The sequence below is a fragment of the Eulemur rufifrons genome, chromosome 6, assembly GCF_041146395.1.
Source record: "Eulemur rufifrons isolate Redbay chromosome 6, OSU_ERuf_1, whole genome shotgun sequence".
NCBI lineage: Eukaryota > Metazoa > Chordata > Mammalia > Primates > Lemuridae > Eulemur > Eulemur rufifrons.
The window spans coordinates 2,076,407-2,082,406 of NC_090988.1; positions in this window are offsets into that span (position 1 = coordinate 2,076,407).

Here is a 6,000-nt window from a genome sequence, read left to right on the forward strand (position 1 = left end):
TGTTCAAGTCTGAAGGACGAGAGCCACGGGAAGGAACTCTTAGTGACCTAGCTGATGAGCATTGATTCCAGCTGGGTGCAGTTCCTGATGCTCACACAGAGCCGGACATCGTTGCTGGGTGCTCTGAACAAGCGCGGTGTCCTTGTTTCTGCCGCTGACGCTGACTCTGCTCTGTGGCAGTTTGGCCCCTTCATACCCATCTCCTTGGCCCCAGCTCTTTCGCTGGAGCTGGGAATTGGGAATGACAGTGTCCGTCAGGACCCCAGCAACCCGTGTCATACATAAATCCCTATTTATAAGTGCTTTGGAGAGCAGTGCTTAGGAACACATCCTACATGGTGCTTTTCCTTGTTGTTGAAACTGTAGAAGGTGGATGTTTTTAATTAACACCAACGTTTGCAACATGAATCCCAACTCACAGCTGGAAAGAGAATTTTTGCTGAATTGTTCACAAAGAGAGCTCTGTTTTTGGAAACTCTTTTTCTTCAGGCCTGGAGCTTGAGGTTTGCTGAGCACACGTTCAGCACGGACTGTGTGGTCCAGTGGTCAGGGAGCTGGACTGGCCATGAGGAGGGCTCCGGGCCCTCAGTCCCAGTCAAGCCACCGCCACTCACCGGAAGCTTTGGGAAAACGGCTTGAGGTCCTTATAGTTTTCAGTTTTCAGCTGCAAACCTGGGCAAAGCCACAACTCCTGAGCCAACCTGAGGCTAAATTTGAGCTCTTCTCCCCCTGAATAAACAGAACCCAGAACAGTTTCTGCCTCAGTCGAGGACTCGGTGAGAAAGCTTTCCTTTAGTGCCAACTTGCTGTTTCCCCTCCTGATTTAATGCTGACCAGGGTAAAAGACACAAGGTATATCTGAATAAAATCAGTTTAGTCTTCTGTTTCTTCAGCTAGGAGCCGGAGTTTAGACGGGGGGACCCCTCAAGCTCCTGGGCTTTGGTGATTTCTCTTAACGGTCCTGCCGAGACCACTGTATTGAAGCCTTGGTGGGGGGTGCTGGGGAGAGAGACGGTATCTTCAAAGACAATTGCAGGATTTGGGAGGATGGGGTCTGGTGAGGATGGAAGGAGACACCAGGGAAAGGGGAGTTGCACAGAAGGGGGTGGTCACAATCTACAGATCTGACGGGCTTTCTGGAGGTGTTGGGGTAAGAAAACTGGCCAGGTCCAGTCTGACTCCCTGCTGCTACGGCTTTGGAGTGAGCAACAGCACCCAAGCCAAAAACAAACAAAAAAAATTGAGCTAATGTCATGAAATGTAACTATTTCAACCTAAAAAAGGAGGAGGATTGTGATTTGTGCTGCTTTGGGTCATACGAGGCAGATGGCGTGAACGAGACCGATCTGTGCCGTGGAGGTCTTCAGCATGGCCCTCGCAGACACGGGGCCCCTCCGCAGCCCGAGTGCGTCGCGCACTGCAGGAGGGTGACGATGTCTGCGGACTCCGGTGTCCCTTCACAGCACCTGCTGTGGGTGCTGACCGTAAGCTGCCTGTACCAGATGGACACGAATCTCCTATTTTGTCTCTAGTCGGGCAGGCCCACACGTCGACGTTCCTGCCTAGTCCGTGGAGAATTTGAGTCTGCGACCACTGGGTAGGTGTCTGTCCCCATTCGTGTTTCCTTGGCATCAAGCTCGTTTCATTCTACGGCTTAGAGTGGAGGAGAGCACAAGAGGTCACCAGGTTCATCAGAGGCCCAGGGACCGCCAAGCCCTCGTCCTTTCCATCAGGCCATGGTGCCGCCACAGAGCTCCGAAAGGTCTCCCGTGGCGACGCTGGCTGACGCCTCACTCTCCGCGGCGCCACAGCCCTGGTGTAAGAGCTGCACTGCGCACACCACTCATGGGACAAGGACAGAGTTCTTTCAGTGAGGAAGCCGTTCGCCTCCACAGCCCTTTCCCACCCCTGCTTCTTCCCAGGGGCTGCTCGGGAAGGCGCTTTGGGACGTGGTTCCCGCGGCGCAGAGGCCCTTCTCTGGCTGAGCAGGGATCCCTGACCCACCCGACCAAGGGCCCGGCCCTTGCGTTTCATGGGCACGTCGGCGCGGCAGCCTGGTGGCTCAGCGCCGTGGGTCCCCGCACTGTGGGAGTCTTTATCCAAGAACAACGAATGACAGGAGAGAACAGCACCGTCCTGGCTCCTTTTGCAACGAGGCCGGCATTTAAGGCACCCAGTAAAAGCAGGTGTTGGTCAATTGATGAAAATGTTAAAAGGCTTGAAGTTGAGGAAAAACCACCTATTGAGAATTTAGAACCCCAAATGAGGGCGTTAGGTGGCTCTGGCCTCTCTGTTCCTTAGTGCCATTTCCTGTTTTATTCAATGTCGTAGTTTCTTTACCTTTTCCAATTTCCTGGCAAATACTTCTGTTCTTGGAAAGCCAGTTTCCTTCGATTGCCGGACGTCCAAAGGAGTGACAGTGCCGATTGCCCAGGGCAACCCTGGGGCATCCACAGGGACCAGACAGGCAACACAATCCCCAAGGCCCGCTGGAGTTTCCGGTCCCATCTCTGACCTCTCGCCCTCCAGCCAGGCCCACACGCTCTCGGCCACAGCACTCACGGAGATCGGCGTCGGGTCAGCTCTGGTCGCTGTGCAATGTGAGGTAGAGGCGAAGGAGATTTTCAGCAGCCACTTGTGGTAATTACCGAGGGTCAAGAGAGAGCCACTACCTTCTCCCTGTCCACTTCACTCCATTGGCCTGAGGCACCAGCCCTGGGCAGTAGCAGGCTATTTTTAACCTTTTTACAGGCAAACCTGCAATTTCAGCTGTGACTTTTTTTATACTGTTTCAAGAGCTGTCTCCCAGATGTGCCTGGAAATAGTAAGTGTCCAGAGATACTCAAAGATGTGGCAACTGTCTTTGCAAGCCTGGGAAGCTAATGATTACTATTGGCTTGGTCTGGGATTGGCTTTTTGAGGCAAGAACATTCCAAGCTTTAGAAGGAGAGATGGGACTGAGAGCTTCCAAAGGGCTTTGCAAATTGTGCCGTGTTCATAAGAAATGATCATTATTCTTACAGATCTCAGGGGAGGCAAGTTCAAAAGTCTAAAAGTGATTGAATTGGGGAGCCCTCTCTCTGCCAGTCTTCCTGTTCCACTTGTTCTGGCTTCCACGGGGACAGGAAAGCTTATGAATATAGTGCAGCTACGGCACCTTTCAGTGGGGACGTTCGTCCGTGGGAGAGGAAAGGTGAGCGTGATGGTGGAGACAATGACCAGTGTGACCAGCGTTTGGAGTAAGGGAGATTTCATTCACGTGCCTGTTTTCTCTGTGGCCAATTGTTCATGATAAGAGCACAGAGCTGTGTTCTTGAGCCCAAGGGGACTTAAAGTATTTTCTTCCCTGACTAATCATGGAACACTGGAGAGTAGGGAGGGTGCCTGAACTCAGCAGGGTGCAGCTGGGAGGCTGTACTAACTCCAGGCGTGGGCCTCTTGTTTAGAAGCAGGTAGGGACCAGGTGTGTCACCTGCATGATGGTGGCATGTGTTAGCTGCTCTAGGAACCCCTATGTATAGCCTCCTTGCAATTCCATATCAGAGCCTGGACCTCAAATCTCAAGTAGCCTCTCTGCTATCACAAGTAGCAATCTAAAACTTGAAGCCCAGCCAACAAAGACTGAATTAAAATAAGGGTGACCACACATTCTCATGTACCTGGGATAGTCCCAGTGTCCACCCACTGTCCAGGCATCATTATTCATAGCAGTTCCTGTCACTCCCATGATACTGTACATGGACTCCTCGTCAAACCCAATAAACCCTAGAAGATGGTCAGTGGAAGAGCAAACACCAGAATCCTAAAATTCTAATTCTGGAGTCGACAGAGACCTTGAAGATTATCTGGTCCAACCTCTTCCATGAACTGAAGGTTCAGAGAGGCCAAGGGACTTGCCCAGTGTGTCCACATTAGTGATAGAACTGGTGCCAGGATGTAGACCTCGCTGTCCCCGGGTCCTATTCCCCTGCCGTACCGAATCTCATCCAGCTGCCAGGCAGTGCATCCTGCTTTAAAGCTGACCCTAGCTGATTCGGTATTGATCTTGATAATTATTATTTCTGTTAGTTTTGATGGACACAATCTGTTAAGTGCTGATGTTTGGGTTGGGCATGGGAGATTAAGAAAGTTGGATCCTTGGGTGGTAGGAGGTCTTGTATCTCTTAGTTTGCAGAAACTGAAAATGCACGGTCTCTGAGATCCCAGTTTATGGGACTATAGGATGTTACATTCAGAAGATACCTTACATAATGATGCCACCAAACAAATTTATTCAGATAACAAAACTTTCATTAAGCACCTACCGTGTAGTTGGCACTGGGTTCAGTGCTAGGGAAACCACAAGGAAGAAGATGAACATGACTTTTTCCTTCACTCTGCTTTTAGTAAATTAAGGTTTATAGAAGAGTGAAGGGAAAATTACCATCCAGCGCAATAGCACTATGGTTTGACGCTGAGGGGACCTGACCTGAAGGAACGCACGGCCTGAAGGTGAGCGGCCCATTGGCAGGTGGAGGGACAGAGGCGGGTTGCTAGAGGCGGAGCAAGATGCAGAGCAGGGACAGAGCAGGGACGCCAGGTGAGGAGAGGGTGGGTGGGAGATGGCCCGGGGCCTCGTGGGCCCTGTGAGGGGTATCTGAGTCCTGGGGAATCTTCGGGCAGGCTCAGTCACGTGATCTGATCTACGTGCAGAGAAATCGCTCTGACTGCGGAGTCGGAAACCAATCAGAGAGGACTGGGGTGGAGGCAGGAGACCGGTTGGAGACTGTTGCGTTTGCTCAGAAGAGACGCCTCTCAGAGGAGCAGCAGTGGGCACACCAGGAAGATGCTCGGGACACAAGACTGCCGGCCCAGGTGACAGGTGGGTGTGGGTGGGGGGTAGGCTCCGGGCTAGGACCCAGGCCTTGGGTGGTATGCAAAGACGACGATCAAAGTCCCTGTCTTTAAGCACAACATCATCAGAGTGTGGATTTTGGCTCTAGAAAGAACTTGAGATCAAGTCCAATCCACTCATTGTATAGATACAGGCTTTAAGAGTAAGAGAGTTTCAGTGACTTGTCTGGGATCCCATTGCTACCTCGTGACAGAGGCAAAATTAGAATTTAGGTCTACTAGCTCCAAGGCCAATCCCCGTGTACTTAATGAGGGTTGTGGGCTTGTCCCTCCAAACACAAGCAAGAAATAGTCTCTGTCTGTCTTCCTGCCCACTTTTCCTTCCAGCTTCTCCCTTCTTCCCTTCCCTCCTTCCCTCCTTCCCTCCTTCTTTCCTTCCCTCCCTTCTTCCCTCCTTCTTTCCTTCCCTCCCTCCTTCCCTCCTTCTTTCCTTCCCTCCCTCCTTCCCTCCTTCTTTCCTTCTCTCCCTTCTTCCTTCCCTCCTGCCTTCCTTTTTCCCTCCCTCCCTCCCTCCCTCTTTCCTTCCCTCCCTCCCTCCTTCTCTCCTTCCTTCCCAACTTCTCCTTTTTCTTCTGGGGACAAGAGCTATTTAGCTCACAGAGGGATGTGACAGGGTCCCTGCATGACTGACACAGTCTGTCTCTTCTCATCAAAGTGCTAATCTTTCCCTGGAGCCCTGGGCACCTGCTTCCACCCAGGTTGTAGTTGGAAGACAAAGCGGAGTTCATTTCCCTGCTCTGGCCACCGATCTCAGAGCGTCCCTGAGAGCCTCCTGAGCCCCACTTGCCATTCTGATCTCTGAGCCTTGCTCCCAGACTTCTACTTGGGACATAGGACAGAGCAGCTGCCTGCCCGGTGCTGTTGTATCTTCCGTCCCCGACTCTGTGTTTCTTGCCATCTCTGTATCTTGGTCTCACACTCCTCCTGGGCTGACAGCCTCCTGCTTTAAAAAAATTTTTTTTTTGTATTATTCTAATCCTTGGTGATTCTTCCTCTCTCCTTCTCATCCATCCATTCCTTTATTCTCCATCTTGAGTTTCCTCTTTTTGTCTCTCACATGCTGTGTTCCTAGAAAGGAAATTTGATAAGCCTAAGGGAAGAGCCAGT